Raw genomic sequence first — 11,150 nt, 5'->3', positions numbered from 1 at the left:
GGCGAAGTAATTTGTCTTCCTAGAAACTAATTAAAGGAATGAAAAGGCTGTTAATTCTCTCTCTGCTGTATCTCTTATTATGCAGACCGATTTGTTTATTTTACGGACGAAAAAAACACCTCATTTAGCAGCGGTAAAAACCCATCTACCATATAAACCGTCAGAGAATCATTGGATAAAATCTCCAGTTATAATTTATTGCACACCTGACTTCAGTCCATTTATCACTGAAACTCAACGCGCAGTAGATCTTGTTGACCTTCATGCTCGTTACTTCATTGCTCAAAGATTCGAATCTTCCTCGATGATTTCCTTGAACTTCTGACCTTATGTTGCGAGCGTAGTAAATATACCTCTCTCTCTCTCTCTCTCTCTCTCTCTCTCTCTCTCTCTCTCTCTCTCCTGTATTTATTCAGAGGCAAAATGTTTTGGATATCTATTATTTAATTCTCAGAGATAAAAGATGATACCGCAGGCTAGCAAACAAGAGAGAGAAGGCTTTTCCATGAATTGTATGTTTTTTCTTTCTGTTTATTAGATGGTAGACATTTATCATGAATACTTACCCTTATCAAAGCGTAAGTGCAAAATATATAAACAAATATATTCGCTCAGAGTGACGTAAATGAAATAATCAATTTTGAGCGAATGCCATGGAAAGGTTTTTTTTTGGGGGGGGGGAGATCAGCTTCCTGTTGTTGTTGTTGTTATTATTATTATTAGATATCCTACACCTACCCAAAGGGGAGGGGTGCGAATAGCAAGTGAACATGCTGGCTTATTACCTTTGTGGTCAGACCGACACCAAATTTATCAACCAAACAAAGACTGGCTTGTGCATATTCACTCATGGCTTATCATCCCTCCCGTCTTTATTTTTCATTCATTCACATCCTTCATTTAATTTTTGTAATTTTCATTTTTTACTTATTATATTCACACTCATGGCCATGTTCAACATTGTTAAATCAAATAATCATTCTCCATTAAATTTAATTAACCATTCTATAGCCATAACAACTACTTAATTCTTTCTTGAAGTTACATAAATTCACTGCTTCAATAATTCATTGCCGAAGGCATTTCCACGTATTTGCAACCCTAATAATGAAGAAACACAAGCTGTTTTGTTATGCTTTGCAGTACAGCTTGGTTCAGACAAGCGCAACAAACGCTTGCTATCGATCTTATAAGAAAAAACATAAATTTCATTTCTTACTGGATAAATTCATCAAATTACAACTGAACAACCAATTTTCATATATTTTGGATTCTGGTAGCCAAGCTCATGCTAAATATACATATTTATTTGTATTCCGCATTTTACAATTGTACAATCAGTTTCCTCACAAGCTTCTCACAGTATGCAAATTTCATAGATGATGAGACGGCTTTGAGAAAAAAAAAAACCTCTTTCGTTGACCAAGTCCCATAGCAGTTCTATTGATCTTGGATTCTTCTCCATGGAATACCAGATGACATGGTTTTCTTCAGTTGTACCTGTGTATCGGAAATATATCACTTTTGCATTAATTCATTCTTTTTATCTTCGAGAATCCTGCTCCCGCTAATCAGCCCGCAATAAAGATCGAAACCGTTCTGTTTAGTGGCCCTTCCCATAATGCATAGCAATATACACCTTCGAAAGAAGGTTTTTTTTTTATCTGAGGCAGTTAACATAAATTCATTAACTTCTATAATACAAGTAGCCTAGTCATGGCGATACTTAAACAGCAAATTTTGTTTGCTTACGTAAACTGGGTTAAAGGATTAAACAATAATATAATTTCTAGTCAAGTTGAATTAATTCTCTTCATTTATGCTATGAAAAGCCCCTCCCATTTTCCCTTTGGTCGGAAAGACTTGGGTTCGATTCCCGTCCATGACGTCAGGAATCTTTATCTGGTCTCTTTCGACTAAAGTTGAGTTAGGGGATCTCATACAAAGGTAATGAATTTTTCACAAGGAAACTTGGGTTTTTTGTCCCCCAGAACAGGCGAACCCACACATGGATTTACAGCCATGAATACTTACGACAATATGTGGAAGAGGCAGGGTCCTTACCACATGTCGTATTGCCCGTAGTTAACCATGAGCCACATCATGGTAGGCAACCTCCGAGATAGGAGATGCCACTTGAATAGGAATGGGATAATAGGCAAGTGTGGATTCAATCAATGACAGTGAAAGATGTTTTTTTTTAATCTTTTCTTGTTGTAAGTTAAGAGTCATGAGAAGAGATATTTCTTTCAATTTCTTCCATTATCTATCAAAATATTCCATTGTACTGTACGCCCACAGATGCGAAACCCTTCGAGACCAATGCTCTTTTCTCTACGCTATGTGGTTAAGTGGTTTTCTAACAGTCTCTCTCTCCAGTATTTACAGCTTCACAGTTACTATTACTGGATTGCTATTGCCGCATTCAGTGTCCCTCGGCTCTCTCATCCATGCATTATCTACTAACCGGTATTATTGTACGCCAACACTTCGTAGAGCCGACCATGGCAATGTGCCAAGAAGAGTGAATTCATGCTGAAGGGGAGAAAGAAATAAAGGATGTACGAATTGGTCACCAACACGCGAAATCACGTGTTTATACGTAAGTTTCCAGCTGTTGTACAAGAAAAATAGTTACCACTTTAAAAACTAGAATTTTCATAAAAGAAAAGCTAATTTTCCGACGTGTAATAATAAACAACTCATTCCACAGTGCGGACTGATTACCCTATTATCGGAATGGATTCTCCTTCTTCTGCCATGCGCAGAAGTGTCGAAGGGTCTCGCATCTGTGGGCGTACAGTACAATGGAATATTTTGATACATGATGGAAGAAATTGAAAGAAATATCTCTTCTCATGACTCTTAACTTACAACAAGGAAAGATTAAAAAAAAATCTTTTACTTTCTTAGAGAGTCATATTTCCCTATTTATGTGAGGTGATATAGAATTCTGTCATCTCCTGAATAATTCTTTATTCTGTTTAGAAAAGAATATTTAGGCTAATTAGTGAACCCTTTGTGGTGCAGATATTTTCGTGGTTCCTCATCCGAATTATCATTTTTAATAGTCCATAGATTTCTTCCGACGTAAGGAACCTTTATCTGGTCTCTTTCGACTAAATGTGAGTTAGCCGGTCTCATACGGAGGTAGGGTTTTTCCACCCGGAAACTCGACTTTTTCGTTCCCCAGAACAGGAAAACCGGCCCCGTGAACACACGCATCTACAGATAGGACACATCGGGAGACATAGGGACAACCATCTTATATCCTCGTGACGGTTGCGGTTGTGAAGTCCATAGCTAAAGAACCTCAGTGATTCGTGAAAAGCTTAAGACAGCTTTTTTCCGAAGCTCTTAGTCTGCTTATGGGAATGAATCGTAATCCCCTCATAGCGTCAAGTTCACCGGACTAAATTTATTTTTGTAGCCTCTTTTCGCGTTATTTCTTAAAGATTACAATATATTGATTAGCCTGTCAAGAGTTTTTTTTCCCCCTTCTTTGCAGTGTATGTGTAAACAGATTGACCTTATTTATATAAGACCAATTATAAAACCTCGAATTATATGCCAGACTGAATGAAAAACTGTATTATTGCTAAAGCTATTTTACCACTTTGTTGCCATACCAACCACAATAAAACAAATTTCATATACTTGCGTGCACAATGCCGTTTTATTTGGGGGCCCCGCCTGTTACTTATCACTTACATAATCCAAGAGACAGGTTGTGTTGACTGAAATATTTTTGACAAGTAGCGGTGTGCAAATCGCTACCAGAATTTAGGAAGTCAGTAGTCTCCTCTGTCACCATAGCAACGAGCCATCCAACATACAGGCAGAAAAGTGAATAATTGAATAGCCATCTAAAACATCAGATTTTTTTCAAAAATTTCTGCTGTTTTATAAGAAAAATTTTTAAAAATGATATTATAAATGTTATCTAATAAAATACAGTATGTGGCGTTTATGAGCTATTGCGATTTAAGCTCATTGAGGTCTACTAAGAACAAATCACTTAAAAAAGAAGTGTCTTATATGAAATATGTACTCTTCAAACTATGTTTATACTGTACTTGTTATGTATGATTGTTTATTTAGGTTATTTGATTATCGACAGATGGCAGCACTATCCTTTGAAGAATACCAGCATTACATTGTATCCTACTTGAATCATAAAGGGAATAGCACTTTTTGTTCATTGCGTTGTTTCTCTACTCCTTTGCATTATTGCAAGTATTTGGAACAGGAGAGTGAAAACAGTAATGCATCGAAGAAAATAAGAATAGAAAATTTCATTTGATATTCCTTTAATGTTCACAAAACACAGTTTGAATGCTGCTACTGTTAGGCATGCAAATACGTATATGTACATAGGAGAGAACTACACTACAGATTTATAATTTTCGTATTTTTAGATGCATTTTACAATAATGCTCAATAAACTATTAATGATTAATGTCGCTTTTGTCTCTACGTAATCTTCGAACAGAGTAGAACGGATCTTAATAAATTTGTTTTAGAGATCTTTGCTTAAAGTTATAAAAGTCATTTCATTTCAGTTGGATTTAAAAATTAAACAGCCTCGAATTATATGTCGAACTGTTTCGAAAAACTGTATTATTGCTCAAGCTATTTTACCACTTTATTGCCATAGCAACCACAATAAAAAATTACGAAAAAAAAATCGGAAAGGAACGGATACCATTTGCATTTCACTTCTACTTATGTATGGGCTGAGGATTTTAGGATAAGGCGTTAGTCTTATACCTAAATATAGAAGCTTAAATATATGGAAGGAAAATCCTTTTACCGCCGTCTGAGACCGGCTAGCTCCTCTTCAAATAGCGTGATGTATGGCAATGTAACACATGATAATTAATAAATAAATAACGTAAAATGGATTTATATTACGTATGTATTTTTATTAGTATAAAATTTGCCTACAAGTGTCCTTCAGTCCTGTCAACAAGATATCTACTTTTCTAGGCTCAGCTAAAGATAAAGATCTGCCTTTAGATCACCTGAAGTGTATCAAATTCCTTACCAGCGCGGATTATCGTATTTTGGCCAAACAGGTAGATCTTCATCACGACGCACGGCTGCAGATCTACCTTAACGTTTAGACTACGTTAAGTTTCATGAGCCAGAGCATTCGAGACTTGCGGAGCATGCTGTCACAATCAGCCACCGAGTTCTCGGGAAGAAAAGTAAAGTTCTCCATAAAAGTAATAATCTCTTGGAAGATTTATGCAAAGAGAGTTGTGAGACCATGCTGCATCGATGGAATCTAAATAGAAACGATGGACTTAAATTATCCCTTTTATGAGAAATGGTTCTTTACAAATTCCAGCATTGTAGCTCAATGGAAATTGCGTTGCATCCTCTGCGCTAGGCTGCCCGAAGATATACTTAAGTTTCAGTTCTAGTCGCTGATTAGGTGTGTGTTGTGTGTGTGTGTAGAAAGTTTTTTTTTTACCTTGGGTACATATTATGTTAAAGATACCAAGCAATTTTATAAGCTAGATTTTTAATCCTTTTTTCCAAATAAGCAAACAGACAAGTAAGCCAAGTTTGCGGCTGCACATAGTGCAACACTAAGCAACTCGTGGTAAAGGTGGAGCAAGTTCTGATCACTTTCCTTAGAATTTTCCTCTAATGCAAAGCACATTTCCTCGAGGAAATGTATGATGCTATGCATTAAGGTAATGGTCACTACCCATACCGGTTTCGACCTTTATTGAGGTGTATTTAAGTAATGACCTCTCTAAAAATTAGGACGATCCCTAGACCACTCCATAGTGGCCGAAAGACCGTCCAACTCAGCGTTGTTCTACTGAATGACAGGCTCACCCCGTCACCGAGAAGAACTTCTCAGTATTGGCTCTACCCAATGGCAGGCTAACCCCACCACCAGCCGAGCCATAATCTCAGCGGTGGCCCTATTCAGAGACAGGCAAAAACCTATCCCCAAGCAGAATCTCTCAAGTTTGCGGCTGCACGTAGGCTGCAAAATCCTTTTTACGGCTGCGAAAAGGATTTAAAAAAACCTAGCTTATAAAATTGCTTGGTATCTTTAACATAATTATACCCAAGGTAAAAAACTTTCTACATATTACTCTCATCCTGACATGTTTATTTAATGAGGTCAAAGCACCTTATGGCAACTTGTTTAGGTAAAATATTTATAAGCTCTGTTTTACTTCACCCTTGACATTTTTTAGGTCTGGCTCCCACTGACGAGACCTCAATAAAGGTCAAAACCGGTATGGGTAGTGACCGTTACCTTAATGCATAGCATCATACATTTCCGCAAGGAAATGTGCTTTGCTTAGGGGGAAAATTCTAAGGAAAGTGATCAGAGCTTGCTCCACCTTTACCACGAGTTGCCTAGTGTTGCACAACGTGCAGCCGCGAACTTGACTTACTGTTTGCTTACTTGGGAAAATGGATTAAAAAACCTAGCTTATAAAATTGCTTGGTATCTTTAACACACACACACACACACACACACACACACACACACACACACACACACACACACACACACACACACACACACATATATAATATATTAATTTATTTTTATTATTTTTCTTTCTTTCTTTTTTTAATATTGTTAGTTAAAGTTACTTTTACTAGAACCTTAATATAATGAGACCGTGGCGCTCTACATCATGTATGCGCAGTTCGCGAGTGCCGTTGTTTAAGAATTGTTTAGGAATACCGATTTCTGTTCTTGTTGTTTAATTTGAAAATCGTACTGAAGATGTTATACTAATAAAAAAATGCACTGCTTGGAAAAAGGTAAACGGACACCCACTGGGTAAGATGCATCGTACCATGTAACGAGTGACGTGTTTGTAGCCGGTATAAATTACAGGAATATGCTCCCAAGTCATTTCAACTGTGTCTGGGTGATACAGCTGCAAGAAGGAAACTGACTGAGTTTGAAAGAGGCGTTGTGATAGAATGCATGTTGCACATCGATCTGTTCGGCAAATTATTGATAAATTGAGCCATCCCAGGTCAACAATCAGTGATACCATACTGAGAATGAAACGCAGGGAATCAACTGCAAGTGCTGATCGCAGTGGACGACCCGCCACATTCACCGAATGTGAGGGTAGTGTAGTACGAAGGATAATATGTAAAAACCTGTATTTGTCAGCCGACACGTTGAATGCGGAGTTCCGGGCATCCACTGTAACACGAATCTGCACAAAAACATTCAAAAACTGAGATTCACAACATGGATTTTAATGGTAGAACTGCAATGTGCAAGCCCAACATTATCCGAACGAACATGCAGCGTCGTCTCTTCGGCGGTGCGAAGAGCGTGTACAGTGGGACGTGGAAATTTGGAAATCTGTTTTATGGAGAGAGGAATCACGCTTCACTCTCTACCGATCAGATGGGCGTATGTGGGTGTAGCGGATGCCCGGTGAACGCCTCTTACCAGAGTGCGCAACTTATAAAACCAGCTATGAAATTCGGAGGTGGCGATATGATGGTGTAGTCCTGTTTTTCCTGGTTTGGCTTCGGACCTCTGTTTGTGGTGCTACGAATATTGAATTCCGAGAAGTATCTCAACATTCTGGACAATGCAATGCTTCCTACTTTGTTGCGTTTCTACATTACTGACCACTGTCTCTTTCAGCAAGACAGGGCAAAGAGTCAAAGGCTGCTGCTGCTTTAACTGCGTGTTTTGTGGACATGAAGTCATCACAGTTGACCGACCTCCACAGAGCCCTGATCTCAACCCTAATGAACATCTGTAGGATGAACTGATGCCTCTGAAGGATGAGATCAAGGGACGTTCGTCCCACAACAGTCTAGGACCGCATTACGTGGCTACGGGAAGAGTGATCCAAAATTCCAATTGATCGCTATCGTACGCTTGTGGAAAGTATGGCCCGTCGGATTGCTGCAGCGAAAGGAGGTCCTACATCTTATTAAGGTGGGCGCCATGACTGTTTGTTCCTCACATTTATGGTGTCCATTGACTTCTTTCCAGGCGGTGTATATATATACGTAAGGTAAATCTGTTTTATGTTATTTATTAATTTTCCAACAAATAAATAGTCCTGATAAAAGTTCTTAGGATTTGAACCCGTTTTTTCTCATTAACTGCGATTATCTCATTAAAGAGAATGCATGTTGTCTTTCTTTCCCAGTGGGAAGAAAGAAGACCAAGATATTCTTTTAATATCAACGAAGTACTGCCAAAAACTTTCCGGATTGTATTTACTTGTAAACACGTTTGTTATGCGATATGTGCATTGTGAATGAGTAAAACGCCGCTGTTTTTCAACTAGATAAAACTAGGTTTCGTAGATGTAGGAAATATTGCAATTAACCTTTAATTTTGCATATCAGATTCAAGAATGGATATATTTTGAAGATTGTGAAGGAGGTGTGCATCGGCAGTTCGTTCCTGCAAGTTCAAGCTGTCAGCGTGCGTTCTTACGTAGAGTTGTTCTAAAGTTTAAGGGTGTGTGTTTGCCGAAAACGACAGAAAAGTAGGACACACAGAACTGGTTACCTCGCCACAACAGTGGCACTGTACAACTGCATATTTTTGCGCAAGAGTAATCTGGGTGGGAGCATATGGTCTTTTTCTTCCTCGAGTTGGAACTGCAATATCCTTTCAGTGATCCAGTTGGAACAAGCGCACGTCTTGATTGCTGAACGTGATGTCAAAGGAGGGCTATATGACTAGCCTTTTCAACACCGAGAAAAATGCTGGATCCGCGTCCAAGAGGATGTCAATGAAACGAATCATTTGTAACATTTTAAGCGCTTTTTTTATTTTTTAAAATCAGTCTGAGATACATTTGGTGTGCACCTCATACTTCTAATTAATGCTGGAGGGTAATAACTATTAAGTCATACGAACATAGATTTCTTAAACTTGTTTTAGAATTCGCAGTGCATGAAACAGCTTCAGAATATGTGACTCATCAGTTTCATTTACCTTCAAAAAGAATCCATCGCAGTGGAGAAGGAAAACAATCGCTATTTGGTTGGAAAGATTCGGTTTGCATCCCTGAAGGATAAGGGGGAATACTTTCCACGCTTTTTATACGTAAGCTGACTTTATCCGATATTTCTTTTCGCCTTGCGTAACAAACATTTGGTGTCACAGGGGTATCAAATGTTCCTCTTATTCCATCATACTGAAGCCTTCAGCTTATAAGAAATAACTAATCTTCGCTTGTCAGGTCGTACTTAATAAATAAAAGATTTGCACGAAAGATATTTGATGATATTAACTAAGATATTAGTTAATCGTTGTCCCAGTGGTTAGCGTTTCGGCTCTCCAGCCAAAAGGCTGCGGGTTCGAATCCCGCTGTATACATGGATGTTTGTGATTGTCTGTGAAAATACTAGTGGTAGTGGTGGTGGGCGGTAGATGGCGTTGGTGTAGATGATTATTGTAGTTGCGGTTCATTGTAGCATGAATTGAGTGGTGGAGAAGACTTACCTGTAGAGTACGTGCCCTCCCTCGATGAGTCTTTGGACTCCCTGGAGGTGTCATGCAATAATAATAATATTATTATTATTATTAAACGTTTCTCTCTTGAAACTGAAACACATGTTCTCATTCTGGGTGTGCATTTGTTTAGTAGCCCATGTTTATAAATGGTTGAGAAATAGTTTAAGGGTTTCTATAATAGTCTATATTTCCTTATAATATTTTTTAAATATTACTTGCTTAATATTTGTATAGTAAAGACTGAAACATAATTTATAAAAAAATATTAAACATTACTTGCTTAAAATTTTTGATTTCCACGTGTTTATTAAAAAAACACATTAAATGACTATACTTTGGTTTTAATTCTGCATTTTTCTTCCATTTCGATTATCCACTTAAAAATGGTGAGTTGTGTCCAATTTTTAACTGGAATCAGCAGCAGGGTTAGGAATTATCGCCGAAGCAACTGAGGCTAGTATATTTTATCCGTTAATTGTGTGTGTACATTCTGTTGTCCCGTTTCCTATTTTGTTGGATGAAAAAAAATCCGAAGATTCTGGAAGGAAACGACTGAAAAACTGAACCTCTGAGTCTTCAGATGTTCTGCTCAATTTGCATAACTGTATATGAAAGCCTTCGCAGTTTTCTCATTTCGTCAAACTTTGAAATAACTATTTCTTCCTTTTTCTTACTTCACGCCCATAAAATGCCTTATTTGAATTTAATATTTCTAAGACTTGAAAACTCGTTTCTCAAACTTCTTAATGAGCCTTATTCCTACTCTAAAAAAATGTTTCCCCTCTCCGCTTGATGAGAAGTGACCATAAGAAAATCCGAAACCGTTCGGAATTTTCAGCTAAAGATGAGTTATCTGTTCTCGGACAGAAGTAGAGGATACCCCACCCGGAATTTCAGATATTTCATCGCACACAACAGGAAATTGGCCGAGAAAATACTTAACTGACATAACATACTGGCCCTAACTTTTTTGCGTGCCCATTACTATAATTCTATAATTTCAAATAGTTTTGCCAATGAAATGGAAAGGCATTGGAGAAAAGGCACTGAAGAAATGCCCTTGAGCTCTTCTCTTAAAACATCTAGCACAGTCTCTGCAACAGAAGCACGATTTTTTCCATAAGCGTTGGAACTGTTTACAGATTTCCAGATATTTATATTTGTTTGTGTTGCTGTTTTAAAAAATACCCAAATTTTGACACCATTTGAAAAAATCCCATCTGAAAAATACCGAAAACAAATGACTAAGGAAGCTTATCATATGCGCCAATGACAGTAATTATCTCTATGGGTGACAGTGCGGTTTCCGTTTTACTATGTTAGTTTTTTTCTGTATGTTTTTTACCAAAAATTATGCTACCATACCATACAGGGAGTAAAACAGCGGAATATGCATAACTTCGGGAACTTATAACAGTTTTTTTTAGCAAAAAAAAACAGCATATGAACATATGTCGATACTGAACATTTAGGATGATATGGTTGTTTAAATTAAAAAAAGAAACTGTGGACTTTTCACTGGCAAAAAAAAATGAGCAAACTTATCCTCCTCCTTATACTTATATTAGGCCTCGTGGCCTGTTACGTTCGTATTAGGCATGGCCTATTGCGATTTGATATCGCAACTGCCTCGAGGATAACGTGGTTAGCC

Source organism: Typopeltis vanoorti, chromosome 18 (assembly GCF_054136105.1).
Source record: "Typopeltis vanoorti isolate ZY-2024b chromosome 18, IOZ_Tvanoo_1.0, whole genome shotgun sequence".
Lineage (NCBI taxonomy): Eukaryota > Metazoa > Arthropoda > Arachnida > Uropygi > Thelyphonidae > Typopeltis > Typopeltis vanoorti.
This window is presented reverse-complemented; position numbering follows the sequence as displayed.